Genomic DNA, 27,887 nt, shown 5'->3' on the forward strand with positions numbered 1-27,887 from the left:
CGCCACTCCCTCAGTACTCACCCTCTGACAGTGCGGTTCTCCCTCAGCACTGACCCTCTGACAGAGCAGCACTCCCTCAATACTGACCCTCTGACATTGCAGCACTCCCTCAGTACTGACCCTCTGACATTGCAGCACTCCCTCAGTACTGACCCTCTGACAGTGCGGTTCTCCCTCAGCACTGACCCTCTGACAGTGCTGCACTCCCTCAGTACTGACCCTCTGACAGTGCAGCACTCCCTCAGTACTGACCCTCTGAGTACAGCACTCCCTCAGTACTGACCCTCTGACAGTGCAGCACTCCCTCAGTACTGACCCTCTGACAGTGCGGTTCTCCCTCAGCACTGACCCTCTGACATTGCAGCACTCCCTCAGTACTGACCCTCTGAGTACAGCACTCCCTCAGTACTGACCCTCTGACGGTGCAGCACTCCCTCAGTACTGACCCTCTGACAGTGCGGCACTCCCTCAGTACTAACCCTCTGACAGTGCAGCACTCCCTCAGTACTGACCCTCTGACAGTGCAGCACTCCCTCAGTACTGACCCTTTGACAGTGCAGCACTCCCTCAGTACTGACCCTCTGACAGTGCAGCACTCCCTCAGTACTGACCCTCTGACAGTGCGGCACTCCCTCAGTACTGACCCTCTGAGTGCAGAACTCCCTCAGTACTGACCCTCTGACAGTGCAGCACTCCCTCAGTACTGACCCTCTGACAGTGCAGCATTCCCTCAGTACTGACCCTCTGACAGTGCGGCACTCCCTCAGTACTGACCCTCTGGCAGTGCAGCACTCCCTCAGTACTGACCCTCTGACAGTGCGGCACTCCCTCAGTACTGACCTTCTGAGTGCAGAACTCCCTCAGTACTGACCCTCTGACAGTGCAGCACTCCCTCAGTACTGACCCTCTGACAGTGCAGCATTCCCTCAGTACTGACCCTCTGGCAGTGCAGCACTCCCTCAGTACTGACCCATTGACAGTGCGGCACTTCCTCAGTACTGACCCTCTGACAGTGCAGCACTCCTTCAGTACTGACCCTCTGACAGTGCGGCACTCCCTCAGTACTGACCCTCTGACAGTGCGGCACTCCCTCAGTACTGACCCTCTGACAGTGCAGCACTCCCTCAGTACTGACCCTCTGACAGTGCAGCACTTCCTCAGTATTGACCCTCTTACAGTGCGGCACTCCCTCAGTACTGACCCTCTGACAGTGCGGCACTCCCTCAGTACTGACCCTCTGACAGTGCAGCACTCCCTCAGTACTGACCCTCTGACAGTGCAGCACTCCCTCAGTACTGACCCTCTGACGGTGCAGCACTCCCTCAGTACTGACCCTCTGACAGTGCGGCACTCCCTCAGTACTGACCCTCTGACAGTGCAGCACTCCCTCAGTACTGATCCTCTGACAGTGCAGCACTCCCTCAGTACTGACCCTCTGACAGTGCAGCACTCCTTCAGTACTGACCCTCTGACAGTGCAACACTCCCTCAATACTGACCCTCTGACAGTGCAGCGCTCCATCAGTACTGACCCTCTGACAGTGCGGAGCTCCATCAGTACTGACCCTCTGACAGTGCAGCACTCCATCAGTACTGACGCTCTGACAGTGCAGCACTCCCTCAGTACTGACCCTCTAACAGTGCGGCAATCCCTCAGGACTGACCCTCTGACAGTGCAGCACTCCCTCAGTACTAACCCTCTGACAGTGCAGTACTCCCTCAATACTGACCATCTGGCAGTGCAGCACTCCTTAAGTACTGACCCTCTGACAGTGCGACACTCCCTCAATACTGACCCTCTGACAGTGCAGCGCTCCATCAGTACTGACCCTCTGACAGTGCGGAGCTCCATCAGTACTGACCCTCTAACAGTGCGGCAATCCCTCTGTACTGACCCTCTGACAGTGCGGCACTCCCTCAGTACTGACCCTCTGACAGTGCAGCACTCCCTCAGTACTAACCCTCTGACAGTACAGCACTCCCTCAATACTGACCCTCGGCAGTGCAGCACTCCCTCATTACTGACCCTCTGACAGTGTGGCACTCCCTCAGTACTGACCCTCTGACAGTGCGGAACTCCCTCAGTACTGACCCTCTGACAGTGCAGCACTCCCTCAGTAATGACCCTCTGACAGTGCAGCACTCCCTCAATACTGACCCTCTGCAGTGCAGCACTCCCTCATTACTGACCCTCTGACAGTGTGGCACTCCCTCAGTACTGACCCTCTGACAGTGCGGCACTCCCTCAGTACTGACCCTCTTACTGTGCAGCACTCCCTCAGTAATGACCCTCTGACAGTGCGCCACTTCCTCAGTACTGACCCTCTGACCGTGCGGCACTCCCTCAGTACTGACCCTCTGACAGTGCGGCACTCCCTCAGTACTGACCCTCTTACTGTGCGGCACTCCCTCAGTAATGACCCTCTGACAGTGCGCCACTTCCTCAGTACTGACCCTCTGACCGTGCGGTTCTCCCTCAGCACTGACCCTCTGACAGAGCAGCACTCCCTCAATACTGACCCTCTGACATTGCGGCACTCCCTCAGTACTGACCCTCTGACATTGCAGCACTCCCTCAGTACTGACCCTCTGACAGTGCGGTTCTCCCTCAGCACTGACCCTCTGACAGTGCTGCACTCCCTCAGTACTGACCCTCTGAGTGCAGCACTCCCTCAGTACTGACCCTCTGACAGTGCAGCACTCCCTCAGTACTGACCCTCTGACAGTGCGGTTCTCCCTCAGCACTGACCCTCTGACATTGCAGCACTCCCTCAGTACTGACCCTCTGACAGTGCGGCACTCCCTCAGTACTGACCCTCTGACAGTGCGGCACTCCCTCAGTACTGACCCTCTGACAGTGCGGCACTCCCTCAGTACTGACCCTCTGACAGTGCAGCACTCCCTCAGTACCTACCCTCTGACAGTGCAGCACTCCCTCAGTACTGACCCTCTGACAGTGCGGCACTCCCTCAGTACTGACCCTCTGACAGTGCAGCATTCCCTCAGTACTGACCCTCTGACAGTGCGGTTCTCCCTCAGCACTGACCCTCTGACAGTGCTGCACTCCCTCAGTACTGACCCTCCGACAGTGCAGCGCTCCCTCAGTACTGACCCTCTGACAGTGCGGCACTCCCTCAGAACTGACCCTCTGAGTACAGCACTCCCTCAGTACTGACCCTCTGACAGTGCAGCACTCCCTCAGTACTGACCCTCTGACAGTGCGGTTCTCCCTCAGCACTGACCCTCTGACATTGCAGCACTCCCTCAGTACTAACCCTCTGACAGTGCAGCACTCCCTCAGTACTGACCCTTTGACAGTGCAGCACTCCCTCAGTACTGACCCTCTGACAGTGCAGCACTCCCTCAGTACTGACCCTCTGACAGTGCGGCACTCCCTCAGTACTGACCCTCTGAGTGCAGAACTCCCTCAGTACTGACCCTCTGACAGTGCAGCACTCCCTCAGTACTGACCCTCTGACAGTGCAGCATTCCCTCAGTACTGACCCTCTGACAGTGCGGCACTCCCTCAGTACTGACCCTCTGGCAGTGCAGCACTCTCTCAGTACTGACCCTCTGACAGTGCGGCACTCCCTCAGTACTGACCCTCTGAGTGCAGAACTCCTTCAGTACTGACCCTCTGACAGTGCAGCACTCACTCAGTACTGACCCTCTGACAGTGCAGCATTCCCTCAGTACTGACCCTCTGGCAGTGCAGCACTCCCTCAGTACTGACCCATTGACAGTGCGGCACTTCCTCAGTACTGACCCTCTGAAAGTGCAGCACTCCTTCAGTACTGACCCTCTGACAGTGCGGCACTCCCTCAGTACTGACCCTCTGACAGTGCGGCACTCCCTCAGTACTGACCCTCTGACAGTGCAGCACTCCCTCAGTACTGACCCTCTGACAGTGCAGCACTCCCTCAGTATTGACCCTCTTACAGTGCGGCACTCCCTCAGTACTGACCCTCTGACAGTGCGGCACTCCCTCAGTACTGACCCTCTGACAGTGCAGCACTCCCTCAGTACTGACCCTCTGACAGTGCAGCACTCCCTCAGTACTGACCGTCTGACGGTGCAGCACTCCCTCAGTACTGACCCTCTGGCAGTGCGGCACTCCCTCAGTACTGACCCTCTGACAGTGCAGCACTCCCTCAGTACTGACCCTCTGACAGTGCAGCACTCCCTCAGTACTGACCCTCTGACAGTGCAGCACTCCTTCAGTACTGACCCTCTGACAGTGCGACACTCCCTCAATACTGACCCTCTGACAGTGCAGCGCTCCATCAGTACTGACCCTCTGACAGTGCGGAGCTCCATCAGTACTGACCCTCTGACAGTGCAGCACTCCATCAGTACTGACGCTCTGACAGTGCAGCACTCCCTCAGTACTGACCCTCTAACAGTGCGGCAATCCCTCAGGACTGACCCTCTGACAGTGCAGCACTCCCTCAGTACTAACCCTCTGACAGTGCAGTACTCCCTCAATACTGACCATCTGGCAGTGCAGCACTCCTTCAGTACTGACCCTCTGACAGTGCGACACTCCCTCAATACTGACCCTCTGACAGTGCAGCGCTCCATCAGTACTGACCCTCTGACAGTGCGGAGCTCCATCAGTACTGACCCTCTAACAGTGTATGAAGCCCAGCATGTCAAGATCCGACAAAAGAGCTTGTTTTAATATCGTGGACGGTCAGCTCAGACATCTCCCTGTCTGCAAGTCCAGCACCATGGGTGATGTTCACACTTGGAGTATAGTGTTCATTTCTGGTCGCCACACTACCAGAAGGATGTGGAGGCTTTAGAGAGGGTGCAGAAGAGATTTACCAGGATGTTGCCTGGTATGGAGAGCATTAGCTATGAGGAGAGGTTGAATAAACTCGGTTTGTTCTCACTGGAACGACGGAGGTTGAGGGGCGACCTGATAGAGGTCTACAAAATGACGAGGGGCAGAGTGGATAGTAAGAGGCTTTTCCCCAGGGTAGAGGGGCCAATTACTAGGGGGCATAGGTTTAAGGTGCGAGGGGGCAAGGTTTAGAGGAGATGTACGAGGCAAGTTTTTTACACAGAGGGTAGTGAGTGCCTGGAACTCGCTGCCGGAGGAGGTGGTGGAAGCAGGGATGATAGTGACATTTAAGGGGCATCTTGACAAATACATGAATAGGATGGGAATAGAGGGATACGGAGCCAGAAAGTGTAGAAGATTTTAGTTTAGACAGGCAGCATGGTCGGCACGGGCTTGGAGGGCCAAAGGGCCTGATCATGTGCTGTACTTTTCTTTCTTTATTCTCTGTATACCTCCTGGGCCTTCGGGTCGGCGGGGGGGGGGGGGGGGGGGGGGGGGGGGGGGGGATCAGAGTTCCCTGCATCAGACGTTCGATTGAGCTTAGTTAATTAAGCAACAAGGTTGTGACAGAAACTTCAAAATCACCATGCTGCCCTGAGTCAGCTCTTTCAATTCCTCAATCATTATATTCTCTTCCTCTTCAAGTGCATTTCCTCCAACAGGGTTGCTTAATGGCCAGGCAGCAGAGTGAAGGAAGAAATAAGGCTTTGTCAGGTTGATAGTCAGTGAACAGCGGAGAGTGACAATAGTCAGAGCTGGAGACTCAGTCATCCTGAAACTTTAATAATCACATGGGTAAAGAGAGAGAGAGAATTGTATCTAAGTTCACCAATAATACAAAGCTGGGCGAGAAGGTGAGCTGTGGGGAGGAAACGGAGATGCTGCAAAGTGATTTTCAGGTCAGAATAGTGGACAAGATGTAAAATGAAATATGTATTGGGAAGAGTAAAGTTTTACGCCTTCGTTATCAGAAAAGGAAAATATTTTTGAGCAGGTGAGAAACTTGTCAGTGTGGATGTCCAGAGAGGGTTTTCTGATCCAAGGAGTAGAGAACGTTCACACATACACCCCTGTCTGCTTCACCTGATCCCGGTGTTTATGTAACGAAAGAGAAAATTTTGGAAAATCTCAACAGGTCCGGCAGCATCTGTAGGGAGTGAAAAGAGTGAATGTTTCGAGTCCGAATACTCTTTGTAAAAGCAGTGTCCGGTGTTACGTGGTTACATTGTGTACCTTGTGTTCCCCTATGATGTATTTTCTTTTATTTTCTTTTATTTTCATGTACTGAGGGAGTGCTGCACTGTCAGAGGGTCAGTACTGAGGGAGTGCTGCACTGTCAGAGGGTCAGTACTGAGGGAGTGCCGCACTGCCAGAGGGTCAGTACTGAGGGAGTGCTGCACTGTCAGAGGGTCAGTACTGAGGGAGTGCCGCACTGTCAGAGGGTCAGTACTGAGGGAGTGCCTCACTGTCAGAGGGTCAGTACTGAGGGAGTGCCGCACTGTCAGAGGGTCAGTACTGAGGGAGTGCTGCACTGTCAGAGGGTCAGTACTGAGGGAGTGCTGCACTGTCAGAGGGTCAGTACTGAGGGAGTGCTGCACTGTCAGAGGGTCAGTACTGAGGGAGTGCTGCACTGTCAGAGGGTCAGTACTGAGGGAGTGCTGCACTGTCAGAGGGTCCGTACTGAGGGAGTGCCGCAATGTGGGAGGGTCAGTACTGAGGGAGTGCCGCACTGTCAGACGGTCAGTACTGAGGGAGTGCCACATTGTCAGAGGGCCAGTACTGAGTGAGTGCTGCACTGTGACAGGGTCAGTACTGAGGGAGCGCTGCACTGTCAGAGGGTCAGTACTGAGGGAGCGCTGCACTGTCAGAGGGTCAGTACTGAGGGAGTGCTGCACTGTGACAGGGTCAGTACTGAGGGAGCGCTGCACTGTCAGAGGGTCAGAACTGAGGGAGCGCTGCACTGTCGGAGGGTCAGTACTGAGGGAGTGCCGCACTGTCAGAGGGTCAGTACTGAGGGAGTGCCGCACTGTCAGACGGTCAGTACTGAGGGAGTGCTGCACTGTCAGAGGGTCAGTACTGAGGGAGTGCTGCACTGTCAGAGAGTCAGTACTGAGGGAGTGCCGCACTGTCAAAGGGTCAGTACTGAGGGAACGCTGCACTGTCAGAGGGTCAGTATTGAGGGAGTGCCGCACTGTCAGAGGGTCAGTACTGAGGGAGTGCCGCACTGTCAGAGGGTCAGTACTGAGGGAGTGCTGCACTGTCAGAGGATCAGTACTGAGGGAGTGCCGCACTGTCAGAGGGTCAGTACTGAGGTAGTGCTGCACTGTCAGAGGGTCAGTACTGAGGGAGTGCTGCACTGTCAGAGGGTCAGTACTGAGGGAGTGCCGCACTGTCAGACGGTCAGTACTGAGGGAGTGCCACACTGTCAGAGGGTCAATACTGAGGGAGTGCCGCACTGTCAGAGGGTCAGTACTGAGGGAGTGCCGCACTGTCAGAGGGTCAGTACTGAGGGAGTGCCACATTGTCAGAGGGCCAGTACTGAGTGAGTGCTGCACTGTCACAGGGTCAGTACTGAGGGAGTGCCGCACTGTCAGACGGTCAGTACTGAGGGAGTGCTGCACTGTCAGAGGGTCAGTACTGAGGGAGTGCCGCACTGTCAGAGGGTCAGTACTGAGGGAGTGCTGCACTGTCAGAGAGTCAGTACTGAGGGAATGCTGCACTGTCAGAGGGTCAGTACTGAGGGAGTGCCGCACTGTCAAAGGGTCAGTACTGAGGGAACGCTGCACTGTCAGAGGGTCAGTACTGAGGGAGTGCTGCACTGTCAGAGGGTCAGTACTGAGGGAGTGCCGCACTGTCAGAGGGTCAGTACTGAGTGAGTGCCTCACTGTCAGAGGGTCAGTACTGAGGGAGTGCTGCACTGTCAGAGGGTCAGTACTGAGGGAGTGCTGCACTGTCAGAGGGTCAGTACTGAGGGAGTGCTGCACTGTCAGAGGGTCAGTACTGAGGGAGTGCTGCACTGTCAGAGGGTCAGTACTGAGGGAGTGCTGCACTGTCAGAGGGTCAGTACTGAGGGAGTGCCGCACTGTCAAAGGGTCAGTACTGAGGGAACGCTGCACTGTCAGAGGGTCAGTACTGAGGGAGTGCTGCACTGTCAGAGGGTCAGTACTGAGGGAGTGCCGCACTGTCAGAGGGTCAGTACTGAGTGAGTGCCTCACTGTCAGAGGGTCAGTACTGAGGGAGTGCTGCACTGTCAGAGGGTCAGTACTGAGGGAGTGCTGCACTGTCAGAGGGTCAGTACTGAGGGAGTGCTGCACTGTCAGAGGGTCAGTACTGAGGGAGTGCTGCACTGTCAGAGGGTCAGTACTGAGGGAGTGCCGCACTGTCAGAGGGTCAGTACTGAGGGAGTGCCGCACTGTCAGAGGGTCAGTACTGAGGGAGTGCTGCACTGTCAGAGGGTCAGTACTGAGGGAGTGTCGCACTGTCAGAGGGTCAGTACTGAGGGAGTGCTGCACTGTCAGAGAGTCAGTACTGAGGGAGTGCTGCACTGTCAGAGGGTCAGTACTGAGGGAGTGCTGCACTGTCAGAGGGTCAGTACTGAGGGAGTGCTGCACTGTCAGAGGGTCAGTACTGAGGGAGTGCCGCACTGTCAGAGGGTCAGTACTGAGGGAGTGCCGCACTGTCAGAGGGTCAGTACTGAGGGAGTGCCGCACTGTCAGAGGGTCAGTACTGAGGGAGTGCCGCACTGCCAGAGGGTCAGTGCTGAGGGAGTGCCTCACTGTCAGAGGGTCAGTACTGAGGGAGTGCCGCACTGTCAGAGGGTCAGTACTGAGGGAGTGCCGCACTGTCAGAGGGTCAGTACTGAGGGAGTGCCGCGCTGTCAGAGGGTCAGTACTGAGGGAGTCCTGCACTGCCAGAGGGTCAGTACTGAGAGGGTGCCGCACTGTTAGAGGGTCAGTACTGAGGGAGTGCTGCACTGTCAGAGGGTCAGTACTGAGGTATTTTCTGAACCATCTTGGTGGCTGCGGTGAGTGTGAGGGAAGTTTAAACGCTGCTTCCGCTGCCCATTTGACACTCACTCCGATCCCAGTATTTCAAATGGCCGCTGGGCTGGGAATTCCTTGGAATTCTCGCCAGCAGAGTGCGCGACTATTAGGAAGTCCTCAATTACTCCACAAATAGTGCCCCTAACGGGAGCGGGAACTGTACGCAATTCAGTTCGAGCATCGACACGCTGCCGTGAATTCCCGGCCTACCGGTCGAACAGTCACCACTGCCGGGTTTCTCCATTCCCTCACTGGCCAATGGGAAATCCCACCCCACACTCTCCATCACCCAATCGGAGAATCGGGATGACGGGATCTTGCTGTGTGATTAGGCTGTCATGTTTCGCACTCCCAGGCTGCGAGACCCCAGTGACAGCCCTGCCCAGGCTGGTACCCAGTGACAGCCCTGCCCAGGCTGGGAGCCCCCAGTGACAGCCCTGCCCAGGCTGGGAGCCCCCAGTGAGAGCCCTACCCAGGCTGGGAGCCCCCAGTGACAGCCCTGCCCAGGCTGGTACCCAGTGACAGCCCTGCCCAGGCTGGGAGCCCCCAGTGACAGCCCTGCCCAGGCTGGGAGCCCCCAGTGACAGCCCTGCCCAGGCTGGGAGCCCCCAGTGACAGCCCTGCCCAGGCTGGGAGCCCCCAGTGACAGCCCTGCCCAGGCTGGTACCCAGTGACAGCCCTGCCCAGGCTGGGTGCCCCCAGTGACAGCCCTGCCCAGGCTGGGAGCCCCCAGTGACAGCCCTGCCCAGGCTGGGAGCCCCCAGTGACAGCCCTGCCCAGGCTGGTACCCAGTGACAGCCCTGCCCAGGCTGGGAGCCCCCAGTGAGAGCCCTGCCCAGGCTGGGATCCCCCAGTGAGAGCCCTGCCCAGGCTGGGAGCCCCGAGTGACAGCCCTGCCCAGGCTGGTACCCAGTGACAGCCCTGCCCAGGCTGGTACCCAGTGTCAGCCCTGCCCAGGCTGGGAGCCAGTGTCAGCCCTGCCCAGGCTGGTACCCAGTGAGAGCCCTGCCCAGGCTGGGAGCCCCCAGTGAGAGCCCTGCCCAGGCTGGGAGCCCCCAGTGACAGCCCTGCCCAGGCTGGGAGCCCCCAGTGACAGCCCTGCCCAGGCTGGGAGCCCCCAGTGACAGCCCTGCCCAGGCTGGGAGGCCCCAGTGACAGCCCTGCCCAGGCTGGGAGCCCCCAGTGACAGCCCTGCCCAGGCTGGGATCCCCCAGTGACAGCCCTGCCCAGGCTGGTACCCAGTGACTGCCCTGCCCAGGCTGGGTGCCCCCAGTGTCAGCCCTGCCCAGGGTGGGAGCCCCCAGTGACAGCCCTGCCCAGGCTGGTACCCAGTGACTGCCCTACCCAGGCTGGGAGCCCCCATAGAACATAGAACATAGAACATAGAGCATAGAACGATACAGCGCAGTACAGGCCCTTCGGCCCTCGATGTTGCACCGACATGGAAAAAAAATCTAAAGGCCATCTAACCAACACTATGCCCTTATCATCCATATACTTATCCAATAAATTTTTTAATGCCCTCAATGTTGGCGAGTTCACTACTGTTGCAGGTAGGGCATTCCACGGCCTCACCACTCTTTGCGTAAAAAACCTACCTCTGACCTCTGTCCTATATCTATTACCCCTCAATTTAAGGCTATGTCCCCTCGTGCTAGCCACCTCCATCCGCGGGAGAAGGCTCTCGCTGTCCACCCTATCTAACCCTCTGATCATTCTGTATGCCTCTATTAAGTCACCTCTTAACCTTCTTCTCTCTAACGAAAACAACCTCAAGTCCATCAGCCTTTCCTCATAAGATTTTCCCTCCATACCAGGCAACATCCTGGTAAATCTCCTCTGCACCCGTTCCAAAGCTTCCACGTCCTTCCTATAATGAGGCGACCAGAACTGTACGCAATACTCCAAATGCGGCCGTACTAGAGTTTTGTACAACTGCAACATGACCTCATGGCTCCGGAACTCAATCCCTCTACCAATAAAGGCCAACACACCATAGGCCTTCTTCACAACCCTATCAACCTGGGTGGCAACTTTCAGGGATCTATGTACATGGACACCGAGATCCCTCTGCTCATCCACACTACCAAGAATTTTACCATTAGCCAAATATTCCGCATTCCTGTTATTCTTTCCAAAGTGAATCACCTCACACTTCTCCACATTAAACTCCATTTGCCGCCTCTCAGCCCAGCTCTGCAGCTTATCTATGTCCCTCTGTAACCTGCAACATCCTTCCGCACTGTCTACAACTCCACCGACTTAGTGTCGTCTGCAAATTTACTCACCCATCCTTCTGCGCCCTCCTCTAAGTCATTTATAAAAATGACAAACAGCAACGGCCCCAGAACAGATCCTTGTGGTACGCCACTCGTAACAGAACTCCATTCTGAACATTTCCCATCAACTACCACTCTCTGTCTTCTTTCAACTAGCCAATTTCTGATCCACATCTCTAAATCACCCTCAATCCCCAGCCTCCGTATTTTCTGCAATAGCCGACAGTGGGGAACCTTATCAAACGCTTTACTGAAATCCATATACACCACATCAACTGCTCTACCCTCGTCTACCTGTTCAGTCACCTTCTCAAAGAACTCGATAAGGTTTGTGAGGCATGACCTACCCTTCACAAAACCATGCTGACTATCCCTAATCATATTATTCCTATCTAGATGATTATAAATCGTATCTTTTATAATCCTCTCCAAGACTTTACCCACCACAGACGTTAGGCTCACCGGCCTATAGTTACCGGGGTTATCTCTACTCCCCTTCTTGAACAAAGGGACCACATTTGCTATCCTCCAGTCTTCTGGCACTATTCCTATAGCCAATGATGACCTAAAAATCAAAGCCAAAGGCTCAGCAATCTCTTCCCTGGCTTCCCAGAGAATCCTAGGATAAATCCCATCCGGCTCCGGGGACTTATCTATTTTCACCTTGTCCAGAATTGCCAACACATCTTCCCTACGCACCTCAATGCCATCTATTCTATTAGCCTGGGTCTCAGCATTCTCCTCCACAATATTATCTTTTTCTTGAGTGAATACTGACGAAAAGTATTCATTTAGTATCTCGCTTATCTCCTCAGCCTCCACACACAACTTCCCACCACTGTCCTTGACTGGCCCTACTCTTACCCTAGTCATTCTTTTATTCCTGACATACCTATAGAAAGCTTTTGGGTTTTCCTTGATCCTACCTGCCAAAGACTTCTCATGTCCCCTCCTTGCTCGTCTTAGCTCTCTCTTTAGATCCTTCCTCGCTTCCTTGTAACTATCAAGCGCCCCAACTGAAACTTCACGCCTCATCTTCACATAGGCCTCCTTCTTCCTCTTAACAAGAGATTCCACTTCTTTGGTAAACCACGGTTCCCTCGCTCGACCCCTTCCTCCCTGCCTGACTGGTACGTACTTATCAAGAACATGCAATAGCTGTTCCTTGAACAAGCTCCACATATCCAGTGTGCCCAACCCTTGCAGCCTACTTCTCCAACCTACACATCCTAAGTCATGTCTAATGGCATCATAATTGCCCTTCCCCCAGCTATAACTCTTGCCCTGCGGGGTATACTTATCCCTTTCCATCACTAACGTAAAGGTCACCGAATTGTGGTCACTGTTTCCAAAGTGCTCACCTACCTCCAGATCTAACACCTGGCCTGGTTCATTACCCAAAACCAAATCCAATGTGGCCTCGCCTCTTGTTGGCCTGTCAACATATTGTGTCAGGAAACCCTCCTGCACACATTGTACAAAGAACGACCCATCTAATGTACTCGAACTATATCTTTACCAGTCAATATTTGGAAAGTTAAAGTCTCCCTGGGACAGCCCCCAGTGAGAGCCCTGCCCAGGCTGGTACCCAGTGACAGCCCTGCCCAGGCTGGTACCCAGTGACAGCCCTGCCCAGGCTGGGAGCCCCCAGTGACAGCCCTGCCCAGGCTGGGAGGCCCCAGTGACAGCCCTGCCCAGGCTGGGAGGCCCCAGTGAGAGCCCTGCCCAGGCTGGGAGGCCCCAGTGACAGCCCTGCCCAGGCTGGGAGCCCCCAGTGAGAGCCCTGCCCAGGCTGGGAGCCCCCAGTGCCAGCCCTGCCCAGGCTGGGAGGCCCCCAGTGACAGCCCTGCCCAGGCTGGGAGCCCCCAGTGACAGCCCTGCCCAGGCTGGGAGCCCCCAGTGACAGCCCTGCCCAGGCTGGGAGCCCCCAGTGAGAGCCCTGCCCAGGCTGGGAGCCCCCAGTGACAGCCCTGCCCAGGCTGGGAGCCCCCAGTGTCAGCCCTGCCCAGGCTGGGAGCCCCCAGTGAGAGCCCTGCCCAGGCTGGTACCCAGTGTCAGCCCTGCCCAGGCTGGGAGCCCCCAGTGACAGCCCTGCCCAGGCTGGTACCCAGTGACAGCCCTGCCCAGGCTGGGAGCCCCCAGTGACAGCCCTGCCCAGGCTGGGAGCCCCCAGTGACAGCCCTGCCCAGGCTGGGAGCCCCCAGTGACAGCCCTGCCCAGGCTGGGAGCCCCCAGTGAGAGCCCTGTCCAGGCTGGGAGCCCCCATAGAACATAGAACATAGAACGATACAGCGCAGTACAGGCCCTTCGGCCCTCGATGTTGCACCGACATGGAAAAAAAATCTAAAGGCCATCTAACCAACACTATGCCCTTATCATCCATATACTTATCCAATAAATTTTTTAATGCCCTCAATGTTGGCGAGTTCACTACTGTTGCAGGTAGGGCATTCCACGGCCTCACCACTCTTTGCGTAAAAAACCTACCTCTGACCTCTGTCCTATATCTATTACCCCTCAATTTAAGGCTATGTCCCCTCGTGCTAGCCACCTCCATCCGCGGGAGAAGGCTCTCGCTGTCCACCCTATCTAACCCTCTGATCATTTTGTATGCCTCTATTAAGTCACCTCTTAACCTTCTTCTCTCTAACGAAAACAACCTCAAGTCCATCAACCTTTCCTCATAAGATTTTCCCTCCATACGAGGCAACATCCTGGTAAATCTCCTCTGCACCCGTTCCAAAGCTTCCACGTCCTTCCTATAATGAGGCGACCAGAACTGTACGCAATACTCCAAATGCGGCCGTACTAGAGTTTTGTACAACTGCAACATGACCTCATGGCTCCGGAACTCAATCCCTCTACCAATAAAGGCCAACACACAATAGGCCTTCTTCACAACCCTATCAACCTGGGTGGCAACTTTCAGGGATCTATGTACATGGACACCGAGATCCCTCTGCTCATCCACACTACCAAGAATTTTACCATTAGCCAAATATTCCGCATTCCTGTTATTCTTTCCAAAGTGAATCACCTCACACTTCTCCACATTAAACTCCATTTGCCGCCTCTCAGCCCAGCTCTGCAGCTTATCTATGTCCCTCTGTAACCTGCAACATCCTTCCGCACTGTCTACAACTCCACCGACTTTAGTGTCGTCTGCAAATTTACTCACCCATCCTTCTGCGCCCTCCTCTAAGTCATTTATAAAAATGACAAACAGCAACGGCCCCAGAACAGATCCTTGTGGTACGCCACTCGTAACAGAACTCCATTCTGAACATTTCCCATCAACTACCACTCTCTGTCTTCTTTCAACTAGCCAATTTCTGATCCACATCTCTAAATCACCCTCAATCCCCAGCCTCCGTATTTTCTGCAATAGCCGACAGTGGGGAACCTTATCAAACGCTTTACTGAAATCCATATACACCACATCAACTGCTCTACCCTCGTCTACCTGTTCAGTCACCTTCTCAAAGAACTCGATAAGGTTTGTGAGGCATGACCTACCCTTCACAAAACCATGCTGACTATCCCTAATCATATTATTCCTATCTAGATGATTATAAATCGTATCTTTTATAATCCTCTCCAAGACTTTACCCACCACAGACGTTAGGCTCACCGGCCTATAGTTACCGGGGTTATCTCTACTCCCCTTCTTGAACAAAGGGACCACATTTGCTATCCTCCAGTCTTCTGGCACTATTCCTATAGCCAATGATGACCTAAAAATCAAAGCCAAAGGCTCAGCAATCTCTTCCCTGGCTTCCCAGAGAATCCTAGGATAAATCCCATCCGGCTCCGGGGACTTATCTATTTTCACCTTGTCCAGAATTGCCAACACATCTTCCCTACGCACCTCAATGCCATCTATTCTATTAGCCTGGGTCTCAGCATTCTCCTCCACAATATTATCTTTTTCTTGAGTGAATACTGACGAAAAGTATTCATTTAGTATCTCGCTCATCTCCTCAGCCTCCACACACAACTTCCCACCACTGTCCTTGACTGGCCCTACTCTTATCCTAGTCATTCTTTTATTCCTGACATACCTATAGAAAGCTTTTGGGTTTTCCTTGATCCTACCTGCCAAAGACTTCTCATGTCCCCTCCTTGCTCGTCTTAGCTCTCTCTTTAGATCCTTCCTCGCTTCCTTGTAACTATCAAGCGCCCCAACTGAAACTTCACGCCTCATCTTCACATAGGCCTCCTTCTTCCTCTTAACAAGAGATTCCACTTCTTTGGTAAACCACGGTTCCCTCGCTCGACCCCTTCCTCCCTGCCTGACTGGTACGTACTTATCAAGAACATGCAATAGCTGTTCCTTGAACAAGCTCCACATATCCAGTGTGCCCAACCCTTGCAGCCTACTTCTCCAACCTACACATCCTAAGTCATGTCTAATGGCATCATAATTGCCCTTCCCCCAGCTATAACTCTTGCCCTGCGGGGTATACTTATCCCTTTCCATCACTAACGTAAAGGTCACCGAATTGTGGTCACTGTTTCCAAAGTGCTCACCTACCTCCAGATCTAACACCTGGCCTGGTTCATTACCCAAAACCAAATCCAATGTGGCCTCGCCTCTTGTTGGCCTGTCAACATATTGTGTCAGGAAACCCTCCTGCACACATTGTACAAAGAACGACCCATCTAATGTACTCGAACTATATCTTTTCCAGTCAATATTTGGAAAGTTAAAGTCTCCCTGGGACAGCCCCCAGTGAGAGCCCTGCCCAGGCTGGGAGCCCCCAGTGACAGCCCTGCCCAGGCTGGGAGCCCCCAGTGAGAGCCCTGCCCAGGCTGGGAGCCCCCAGTGACAGCCCTGCCCAGGCTGGGAGCCCCCAGTGACAGCCCTGCCCAGGTTGGTACCCAGTGACAGCCCTGCCCAGGCTGGGAGCCCCCAGTGACAGCCCTGCCCAGGCTGGGAGCCCCCAGTGACAGCCCTGCCCAGGCTGGGAGCCCCCAGTGCCAGCCCTGCCCAGGCTGGGAGCCCCCAGTGACAGCCCTGCCCAGGCTGGTACCCAGTGACAGCCCTGCCCAGGCTGGGAGCCCCCAGTGACAGCCCTGCCCAGGCTGGTACCCAGTGACAGCCCTGCCCAGGCTGGGAGCCCCCAGTGACAGCCCTGTCCAGGCTGGGAGCCCCCAGTGTCAGCCCTGCCCAGGCTGGTACCCAGTGACAGCCCTGCCCAGGCTGGGAGCCCCCAGTGACAGCCCTACCCAGGCTGGTACCCAGTGACAGCCCTGCCCAGGCTGGGAGCCCCCAGTGACAGCCCTGCCCAGGCTGGGAGCCCCCAGTGACAGCCCTGCCCAGGCTGGGAGCCCCCAGTGACAGCCCTGCCCAGGCTGGGAGCCCCCAGTGACAGCCCTGCCCAGGCTGGTACCCAGTGAGAGCCCTGCCCAGGCTGGGAGCCCCCAGTGACAGCCCTGCCCAGGCTGGTACCCAGTGAGAGCCCTGCCCAGGCTGGGAGCCCCCAGTGACAGCCCTGCCCAGGCTGGGAGCCCCCAGTGACAGCCCTGCCCAGGCTGGGAGCCCCAAGTGAGAGCCCTGCCCAGGCTGGTACCCAGTGACAGCCCTGCCCAGGCTGGGAGCCCCCAGTGAGAGCCCTGCCCAGGCTGGTACCCAGTGACAGCCCTGCCCAGGCTGGGAGCCCCCAGTGAGAGCCCTGCCCAGGCTGGGAGCCCCCAGTGACAGCCCTGCCCAGGGTGGTACCCAGTGACAGCCCTGCCCAGGCTGGGAGCCCCCAGTGACAGCCCTGCCCAGGGTGGTACCCAGTGACAGCCCTGCCCAGGCTGGGAGCCCCCAGTGCCAGCCCTGCCCAGGCTGGGAGCCCCCAGTGACAGCCCTGCCCAGGCTGGGAGCCCCCAGTGCCAGCCCTGCCCAGGCTGGGAGCCCCCAGTGACAGCCCTGCCCAGGCTGGTACCCAGTGACAGCCCTGCCCAGGCTGGGAGCCCCCAGTGACAGCCCTGCCCAGGCTGGGAGCCCCCAGTGACAGCCCTGCCCAGGCTGGTACCCAGTGACAGCCCTGCCCAGGCTGGGAGCCCCCAGTGACAGCCCTGCCCAGGCTGGGAGCCCCCAGTGACAGCCCTGCCCAGGCTGGTACCCAGTGACAGCCCTGCCCAGGCTGGGAGCCCCCAGTGACAGCCCTGCCCAGGCTGGGAGCCCCCAGTGACAGCCCTGCCCAGGCTGGTACCCAGTGAGAGCCCTGCCCAGGCTGGGAGCCCCCAGTGACAGCCCTGCCCAGGCTGGTACCCAGTGAGAGCCCTGCCCAGGCTGGGAGCCCCCAGTGACAGCCCTGCCCAGGCTGGGAGCCCCCAGTGACAGCCCTGCCCAGGCTGGTACCCAGTGAGAGCCCTGCCCAGGCTGGTACCCAGTGACAGCCCTGCCCAGGCTGGGAGCCCCCAGTGAGAGCCCTGCCCAGGCTGGGAGCCCCCAGTGAGAGCCCTGCCCAGGCTGGGAGCCCCCAGTGACAGCCCTGCCCAGGCTGGTACCCAGTGAGAGCCCTGCCCAGGCTGGGAGCCCCCAGTGACAGCCCTGCCCAGGCTGGGAGCCCCCAGTGAGAGCCCTGCCCAGGCTGGGAGCCCCCAGTGACAGCCCTGCCCAGGCTGGGAGCCCCCAGTGACAGCCCTGCCCAGGCTGGGAGCCCCAAGTGAGAGCCCTGCCCAGGCTGGTACCCAGTGACAGCCCTGCCCAGGCTGGGAGCCCCCAGTGAGAGCCCTGCCCAGGCTGGTACCCAGTGACAGCCCTGCCCAGGCTGGGAGCCCCCAGTGAGAGCCCTGCCCAGGCTGGGAGCCCCCAGTGACAGCCCTGCCCAGGGTGGTACCCAGTGACAGCCCTGCCCAGGCTGGGAGCCCCCAGTGACAGCCCTGCCCAGGCTGGGAGCCCCCAGTGACAGCCCTGCCCAGGGTGGTACCCAGTGACAGCCCTGCCCAGGCTGGGAGCCCCCAGTGTCAGCCCTGCCCAGGCTGGGAGCCCCCAGGTCCGGGGGCAGCTCGGCGCAGTGATAGCGCCGGGCGGAATGTTTTGCGGATAAGCTGCGCTCTCACCTGATTCGCGCCCAGTCTGAGCCGCGATTCTCCGGCAGCTCTGTCCCGCCGCCGGGACATTCAGTCTGTCTGTAGGAGGGGGAGGGGGGGCTGGGGGGGGGGGGGGGGGGCTGCCCCCACCCACAATCACAAAGCCCCCCTCCCCCACCCCCAGCACCAGCCCCCAGGAGGTGACACAGGGCGTCACAAACACCACATTACCCTGGAGACCCAGGAAGTCAGCGAGGGTGGGGGGGGGGGGGGGGCACTGGGGACTGGGTTCCTGGACACTGGGAGCTGGGTTCCTGGACACTGGGTTCCTGGATACTGGGGACTGGGTTCCTGGACACTGGATACTGGGATCCTGGAAACTGGGGGCTGGGTTCCTGGACACTGGGGGCTGGGTTCCTGGATACTGGGGACTGGGTTCCTGGACACTGGATACTGGGATCCTGGACACTGGGGGCTGGGTTCCTGGACACTGGGGGCTGGGTTCCTGGACACTGGGGACTGGGTTCCTGGAAACTGGACACTGGGTTCCTGGACACTGGGGATTGGGTTCCTGGACACTGGGGACTGGACACTGGGGACTGGGTCCCTGGACACTGGGGACTGGGTTCCTGGACACTGGGTTCCTGGACACTGGGGCTGGGTTCCTGGACACTGGGGACTGGGTTCCTGGACACTGGGAGCTGGGTTCCTGGAGACTGGGTTCCTGGACACTGGGGATTGGGTTCCTGGACACTGGGTTCCTGGACACTGGGGACTGGGTTCCTGGACACTGGGGACTGGGTCGCTGGACATTGGGGGCTGGGTTCCTGGACACTGGGGACTGGGTTCCTGGACACTGGGTTCCTGGACACTGGGTTCCTGGACACTGGGGACTGGGTTCCTGGACACTGGGTTCCTGGACACTGGGGCTGGGTCCCTTGACAGTGGGGGCTGGGTTCCTGGACAATGGGTTCCTGGACACTGAGGACTGGGTTCCTGGACACTGGGTTCCTAGACACTGGGGGCTGGGTTCCTGGACACTGGGTTCCTGGACACTGGGGTTTGGGTTCCTGGACTCTGGTTCCTGGACACTGGGGGCTGGGTTCCTGGACACTGGGGGCTGGTTCCAGGACCTGGGTTCCTGGACACTGGGAATTGGGTTCCTGGACACTGGACACTAGGATCCTGGACACCGGGGACTGGGTTCCTGGACACTGGACACTGGGGTTCCTGGACACTGGTTCCTGGACACTGGGGACAGGGTTTCTGGACACTGGGGGCTTGGTTCCTTGATTACTGGGTTCCAGGACTTTGGGAACTGGGTTCCTGGACACTGGGACTGGGTCCCTGGACATTGGGGCTGGGTTCCTGGACCTGGGGACTGGTTCCTGGACGCTGGGGTTCCTGACACTGGGTTCCTGGACACTGGGGGCTGGGTTCCTGGACACTGGGGTTCCTGGATACTGGGGATTGGGGTTCCTGGACACTGGGTTCCTGGACACTGGGGACTGGGTTTCCTGGACACTGGGGACTGGGTCGCTGGACATTGGGGGCTGGGTTCCTGGACACTGGGGATGGGGTTCCTGGACACTGGGTTCCTGGACACTGGGTTCCTGGACACTGGGGACTGGGTTCCTGGACACTGGGTTCCTGGACACTGGGGACTGGGTCCCTGGACATTGGGGGCTGGGTTCCTGGACACTGGGTTCCTGGACACTGGGTTCCTGGACACTGGGTTCTTGGACACTGGTTTCCTGGACACTGGGGTTGGGTCCCTGGACATTGGGGGCTGATTTCCTGGACACTGGGGGCTGGGTTCCTGGACACTGGGGACTGGGTTCCTGGACACTGGGTTCCTGGACACTGGGTTCCTGGACACTGGGGGCTGGGTTCCTGGACACTGGGTTCCTGGACACTGGGTTCCTGGACACTGGGGACTGGGTTCCTGGAATCAGGGGGCAGGATTCCTGGACACTGGGGACTGGGTTCCTGGACACTGGGGACTGGGTTCCTGGACACTGGGGACTGGGTTCCTGGACACTGGGTACTGGGTTCCTGGACACTGGGGACTGGGTTCCTGGACACTGGGAGCTGGGTTCCTGGACACTGGGTTCCTGGACACTGGGGATTGGGTTCCTGGACACTGGGTTCCTGGACACTGGGGATTGGGTTCCTGGACACTGGGGACTGGGTTCCTGGACACTGGGGACTGGGTTCCTGGACACTGCGTTCCTGGACACTGGGCACTGGGGCTGGGTTCCTGGACACTGGGGACTGGGTTCCTGGACACTGGGAGCTGGGTTCCTGGAGACTGGGTTCCTGGACACTGGGGATTGGGTTCCTGGACACTGGGTTCCTGGACACTGGGGACTGGGTTCCTGGACACTGGGGACTGGGTCGCTGGACATTGGGGGCTGGGTTCCTGGACACTGGGGACTGGGTTCCTGGACACTGGGTTCCTGGACACTGGGTTCCTGGACACTGGGAACTGGGTTCCTGGACACTGGGTTCCTGGACACTGGGGGCTGGGTTCCTGGACACTGGGGACTGGGTCCCTTGACAGTGGGGGCTGGGTTCCTGGACACTGGGTTCCTGGACACTGAGGACTGGGTTCCTGGACACTGGGTTCCTAGACACTGGGGGCTGGGTTCCTGGACACTGGGTTCCTGGACACTGGGGTTTGGGTTCCTGGACACTGGGTTCCTGGACACTGGGGGCTGGGTTCCTGGACACTGGGGGGCTGGGTTCCTGGACACTGGGTTCCTGGACACTGGGAATTGGGTTCCTGGACACTGGATACTGGGATCCTGGACACCGGGGACTGGGTTCCTGGACACTGGACACTGGGTTCCTGGACACTGGGTTCCTGGACACTGGGGACAGGGTTCCTGGACACTGGGGGCTGGGCTCCTGGACACTGGGGACTGGGTTCCTTGATACTGGGTTCCAGGACTTTGGGAACTGGGTTCCTGGACACTGGGGACTGGGTCCCTGGACATTGGGGGCTGGGTTCCTGGACACCGGGGACTGGGTTCCTGGACACTGGGTTCCTGGACACTGGGTTCCTGGACACTGGGGGTTGGGTTCCTGGACACTGGGTTCCTGGACACTGGGGATTGGGTTCCTGGACACTGGGTTCCTGGACACTGGGGACTGGGTTCCTGGACACTGGACACTGGGTCGCTGGACATTGGGGGCTGGGTTCCTGGACACTGGGGATGGGGTTCCTGGACACTGGGTTCCTGGACACTGGGTTCCTGGACACTGGGGACTGGGTTCCTGGACACTGGGTTCCTGGACACTGGGGACTGGGTCCCTGGACATTGGGGGCTGGGTTCCTGGACACTGGACACTGGGTTCCTGGACACTGGGTTCCTGGACACTGGGTTCTTGGACACTGGTTTCCTGGACACTGGGGTTGGGTCCCTGGACATTGGGGGCTGAGTTCCTGGACACTGGGGGCTGGGTTCCTGGACACTGGGGACTGGGTTCCTGGACACTGGGGGGCTGGGTTCCTGGACACTGGGTTCCTGGACACTGGGAATTGGGTTCCTGGACACTGGATACTGGGATCCTGGACACCGGGGACTGGGTTCCTGGACACTGGACACTGGGTTCCTGGACACTGGGTTCCTGGACACTGGGTTCCTGGACACTGGGGACAGGGTTCCTGGACACTGGGGGCTGGGCTCCTGGACACTGGGGACTGGGTTCCTTGATACTGGGTTCCAGGACTTTGGGAACTGGGTTCCTGGACACTGGGGACTGGGTCCCTGGACATTGGGGGCTGGGTTCCTGGACACCGGGGACTGGGTTCCTGGACACTGGGTTCCTGGACACTGGGTTCCTGGACACTGGGGGTTGGGTTCCTGGACACTGGGTTCCTGGACACTGGGGATTGGGTTCCTGGACACTGGGTTCCTGGACACTGGGGACTGGGTTCCTGGACACTGGGGACTGGGTCGCTGGACATTGGGGGCTGGGTTCCTGGACACTGGGGATGGGGTTCCTGGACACTGGGTTCCTGGACACTGGGTTCCTGGACACTGGGGACTGGGTTCCTGGACACTGGGTTCCTGGACACTGGGGACTGGGTCCCTGGACATTGGGGGCTGGGTTCCTGGACACTGGACACTGGGTTCCTGGACACTGGGTTCCTGGACACTGGGTTCTTGGACACTGGTTTCCTGGACACTGGGGTTGGGTCCCTGGACATTGGGGGCTGGGTTCCTGGACACTGGGGGCTGGGTTCCTGGACACTGGGGACTGGGTTCCTGGACACTGGGGGCTGGGTTCCTGGACACTGGGGACTGGGTTCCTGGACACTGGGGGCTGGGTTCCTGGACACTGGGTTCCTGGACACTGGGTTCCTGGACACTGGGTTCCTGGACACTGGGGACTGGGTTCCTGGACACTGGGGACTGGGTTCCTGGACACTGGGGACTGGGTTCCTGGACACTGGGGACTGGGTTCCTGGACACTGGGGACTGGGTTCCTGGACACTGGGGGCTGGGTTCCTGGACACTGGGTTCCTGGACACTGGGGACTGGGTTCCTGGACACTGGGGACTGGGTTCCTGGACACTGGGGACTGGGTTCCTGGACACTGGGGACTGGGTTCCTGGACACTGGGAATTGGTTCCTGGACGCTGGGTTCCTGGACACTGGGGACTGGATTCCTGGACAATGGGGGCTGGGTTCCTGGACACTGGGGGCTGGGTTCCTGGACACTGGGTTCCTGGACACTGGGGGCTGGGTTCCTGGACACTGGGTTCCTGGACACTGGACACTGGGTTCCTGGACACTGGGTTCCTGGACACTGGGGGCTGGGTTCCTGGACAATGGGGGCTGGGTTCCTGGACAATGGGGGCTGGGTTCCTGGACACTGGGTTCCTGGACACTGGACACTGGATTCCTGGACCCTGGGGTTTGGGTTCCTGGACACTGGGGGCTGGGTTCCTGGACACTGGGGGCTGGGTTCCTGGACACTGGGTTCCTGGACACTGGGTTCCTGGACCCTGGGGTTTGGGTTCCTGGACACTGGGGACTGGGTTCCTGGACACTGGGGACTGGGTTCCTGGACACTGGGGGCTGGGTTCCTGGACACTGGGTTCCTGGACCCTGGGGTTTGGGTTCCTGGACACTGGGTTCCTGGACACTGGGTTCCTGGACCCTGGGGTTTGGGTTCCTGGACACTGGGTTCCTGGACACTGGGGACTGGGTTCCTGGACACTGGGTTCCTGGACACTGGGGACTGGGTCCCTGGACACTGGGGGCTGGGTTCCTGGACACTGGGGACTGGGTTCCTGGACACTGGGGACTGGGTTCCTGGACACTGGACACTGGGTTCCTGGACACTGGGGGCTGGGTTCCTGGACACTGGGTTCCTGGACCCTGGGGTTTGGGTTCCTGGACACTGGGTTCCTGGACACTGGGGGCTGGGTTCCTGGTCACTGGGGACTGGGTTCCTGGACACTGGGGGCTGGGTTCCTGGACACTGGGTTCCTGGACCCTGGGGTTTGGGTTCCTGGACACTGGGTTCCTGGACACTGGGGGCTGGGTTCCTGGACACTGGGTTCCTGGACCCTGGGGTTTGGGTTCCTGGACACTGGGTTCCTGGACACTGGGGACTGGGTTCCTGGAGACTGGGTGCTGAGCGGTCGTACAAATAAATCCGAGTCCCACCAGCGCCGTTCTAACCTGGTTTTCCCCGGCGGGACCTTTCCGTGGATGGATCCGGGGGCGGCCTGCTGGGTGGGGAGTGGTTGTCCCACCCTGCGGTGGGGGGGGGGGGGCCTCCGCTGTGGCCTGGCCCGCGATCAATGCCAACCGATCGACGGTCCGGCCTCTCGGGCTGGGGGCCTCCTTGGTTCCACACCGGCCCCTGTAGCCCTACGCCATGTTGCGCTGGGGCTTGCGCAGAGAAGGGAGCCACCCCGCAGGTGCAGTCCCGTGGCGCCCATCTGACCCTAGGGATGGGCAGCTGGAGAGGCGTGAGTCGCTACAGTGCCGTGCTGGACCCCTGGAGGGGTCAGATTGCTGATCCTGTGGCCATGTTGACGCCATCGGGAAACGCGATGGCGTATACGACGGCGTCATCACTTAGCCTCAGGATCAGAGAATCCTGCCCATAGTTTGCTTTCTGGAAGGGTTGGAAAGTGCTGGTGAGACAGGGTCAGAATTAAAGCCAGTCTTATTCAAGTGAGAATGCAGATTGCTGGGCAACGCCCTTGAAAATGTGGGCGCGATTCTCCCAAAACAGGAGAAATCGTAAGGCTGGCGTCAAATCCGGGCGGGTTTGACGCCAGCGCGCCCCTTCCCGACCGGGAACCGATTCTGGTCCCCGGTCGGGGCTAGCAGCCCGACGCCGTAAGCTCCGGCATCACGGGCTTAACAAATTTCGTTAAGCCCGCTTGCCGGAGTTAGCGCCGGCTGATGCGTCATATGATGTCAGCCGCGCATGAGCGGATTGGATGACTCCAACCCGCGCATGCGCGGATGACGTCATCGCGTATTTGCGCGAAACCCGCGCATGCGCGGGCCGGGATGCCCCTCAGCCGCCCCGCGAATGGATACTGCGGGGCGGCGGAAGGAGAAATAGTGCGCGGGCATCGGGCCCGCTGCCCGCGATCGGTGCCCATCGATCGCGGGCCCATGGCACCCTTGGCACGGCCGTGGTACTGCCGTGCCAATCGGTGCCATGGTTATAAAAAGCGAGTTGTTCCCGCCGTTTTTACGAACGGCCAGACCAGGTGTGTTTGCCGTTCGTAAAAACAGCGTAAAGGGCTGGGATTTCGGCCCATCGGCCAGCTGAGAATCGCTGCCGGCCGTAAAAAAACGGCGGCAGCGATTCGTGTCGGGAATTGGGCGGGGGGGCGGGGGGGAGAATAGCGGGAGGGCGGGAAAAGTGTCGGGAAGGCCCTCCCGCTATTCTCCGACCCGTCGTGGGGGTCGGAGAGTCGCGCCCAAAGTTTTGGGTTTATGGGGGAAATCAGTCAGTGTTACACACAGATTACTGTAGCTGGGTGGTGTGTTTATGTTTGTAATTGCTGACAATCCTTCCTGTGTGTTTGTATATAAATGTTAACTATGTTCTCAGAATAAAGCTGTTTTGATTAAAGAGCCCAGGAAGACTGACGGATCCCACCTGAAGGGAAGGCTCCTGTGATTATCTGGCTAAATTCAACATAAAGTTTGTAGGGAAGGTGAATTTCATAATATACTATGAAGTTTCTTTTTTTTTAAATAATTTTTATTGGAATTTTTTACAGAAAATATAAAATATAACGACAAACAATGAAATGCAACAAAATAACCCATAATAACCCATAATAACTGTAACACCCCCCAGACCGTATCAACGCATGTATCACATATCACATCCCCCACCCCCCAACCCCAACGAACAACAAGAGAACTTAAAAATAAATTAAAATTAAATAAACAAACATAATCATCGTCGTCCCCCCCCCTCCTCCCCCCACCCCTCCACCCTCCCCCCCCCCCCCCCCCCCGGTTGCTGCTGCTACTGTCCCAGTACCCTATCGTTGAGCCAGAAAGTCGAGGAAAGGTTGCAACTGTTTAAAGAACCCTTGTACCGACCCTCTCAGGGCGAATTTGACCTTCTCTAGCTTAATGAAACCCGCCATGTCATTGATCCAGGTCTCCACGCTTGGGGGCCTCGCATTTTTCCATTGTAGCAAGATCCTCCGCCGGGCTACTAGGGACGCAAAGGCCAGAACACCGGCCTCTTTCGCCTCCTGCACTCCCGGCTCCACCCCAACCCTAAAGATCGCGAGTCCCCATCCTGGCTTGACCCTGGATCCCACCACCCTCGACACCGTCCTCGCCACCCCCTTCCAGAACTCCTCCAGCGCCGGGCATGCCCAGAACATATGGGCATGGTTCGCTGGACTCCCCGAGCACCTGACACACCTATCTTCGCCCCCAAAGAACCGACTCATCCTCGTCCCAGTCATGTGGGCCCGGTGCAGCACCTTGAATTGGATGAGGCTAAGCCGCGCACACGAGGAGGAAGAATTAACCCTCTCCAGGGCATCAGCCCATGTCCCGTCTTCGATCTGTTCCCCCAGTTCCCCCACCACTTGGCTTTCAGCTCCTCTACTGACGCCTCCTCCACCTCCTGCATAACCTTGTAGATATCAGATATCTTCCCCTCTCCGACCCAGACCCCCGAAAGCACCCTGTCACTCACCCCCCTCGCGGGAAGCGAAGGGAATCCCTCCACCTGCCGTCTAGCAAATGCCTTTACCTGCAGATACCTGAACATGTTTCCCGGGGGGAGCCCAAATTTCTCCTCCAACTCCCCCAGGCTCGCAAACCTCCCATCAATAAACAGGTCCCTCAGCTGTCTGATGCCCGCTCTGTGCCAACCCTGAAATCCCCCATCAATGTTCCCCGGGACGAACCTATGGTTCCCCCTTAACGGAGCCTCCATCGAGCCCCCCACTTCTCCCCTATGTCGCCTCCACTGCCCCCAAATCTTGAGCGTAGCTGCCACCACCGGACTCGTGGTATACCTCGTGGGAGGGAGCGGCCACGGCGCCGTTACCAGGGCCCCCAGGCTTGTATCCCCACAGGACGCCCTCTCCATCCGTTTCCATGCTGCCCCCTCCCCCTCCATCACCCACTTGCGCACCATCGACACATTGGCCGCCCAGTAGTACCCCGAGAGATTGGGTAACGCCAGCCCCCCCCCCCATCTCTACCCCGCTCCAAGAAGACCCTCTTCACCCTCGGGGTCCCATGCGCCCAAACAAAGCTCATGATGCTACTAGTCACCCTTCTAAAAAAGGCCCTAGGGATAAAGATGGGCAAACACTGAAAAAGGAACAAGAACCTCGGGAGAACCGTCATTTTGACGGACTGCACTCTACCCGCCAACGATAGCGGCACCATGTCCCACCTTTTAAATTCCTCCTCCATCTGTTCCACTAGTCTGGTAAAATTAAGCTTATGGAGAGTCCCCCAACTCCTGGCCACCTGCACCCCCAGGTATCGGAAACTCTTCACTGCCCTCCTGAAGGGGAGCCTCCCAATTCCCTCCTCCTGATCACCCGGGTGTACTACAAATACCTCGCTCTTGCCTAAATTTAACTTATAGCCCGAGAAGCCCCCAAATTCCGCTAACAGCTCCATCACCCCCGGCATTCCCCCTTCTGGATCCGCCACATACAACAGCAGGTCGTCCGCATACAGCGATACACGATGTTCCTCCCCACCCCGCACCAGACCCCTCCATCTCCCTGACTCCCTCAATGCCATAGCCAAAGGTTCAATCGCCAGTGCAAAGAGCAAGGGGGACAGGGGGCACCCCTGCCTGGTCCCACGGTAGAGCCTAAAGTACTCCGATCTCCTTCCATTGGTAACTACACTTGCCATCGGAGCCGTGTAGAGCAGCCTTAACCATTTGATGAATCCCTCCCCGAATCCGAACCGCTCCAGCACCTCCCACAAGTACCCCCACTCAACTCTATCAAACGCTTTCTCCGCATCCAGCGCCACCACTATCTCCGCCTCCCCCTCCACTGCCGGCATCATAATAACATTTAGCAATCTCCGCACATTCGTGTTGAGCTGCCGTCCCTTGACAAATCCTGTCTGATCCTCGTGTATCACCCCTGGCACACAATCCTCTATCCTGGTGGCCAGGATCTTCGCCAGCATCTTAGCGT

Source organism: Scyliorhinus canicula, chromosome 5 (genome assembly GCF_902713615.1).
Source record: "Scyliorhinus canicula chromosome 5, sScyCan1.1, whole genome shotgun sequence".
NCBI classification, from domain to species: Eukaryota; Metazoa; Chordata; class Chondrichthyes; order Carcharhiniformes; family Scyliorhinidae; genus Scyliorhinus; species Scyliorhinus canicula.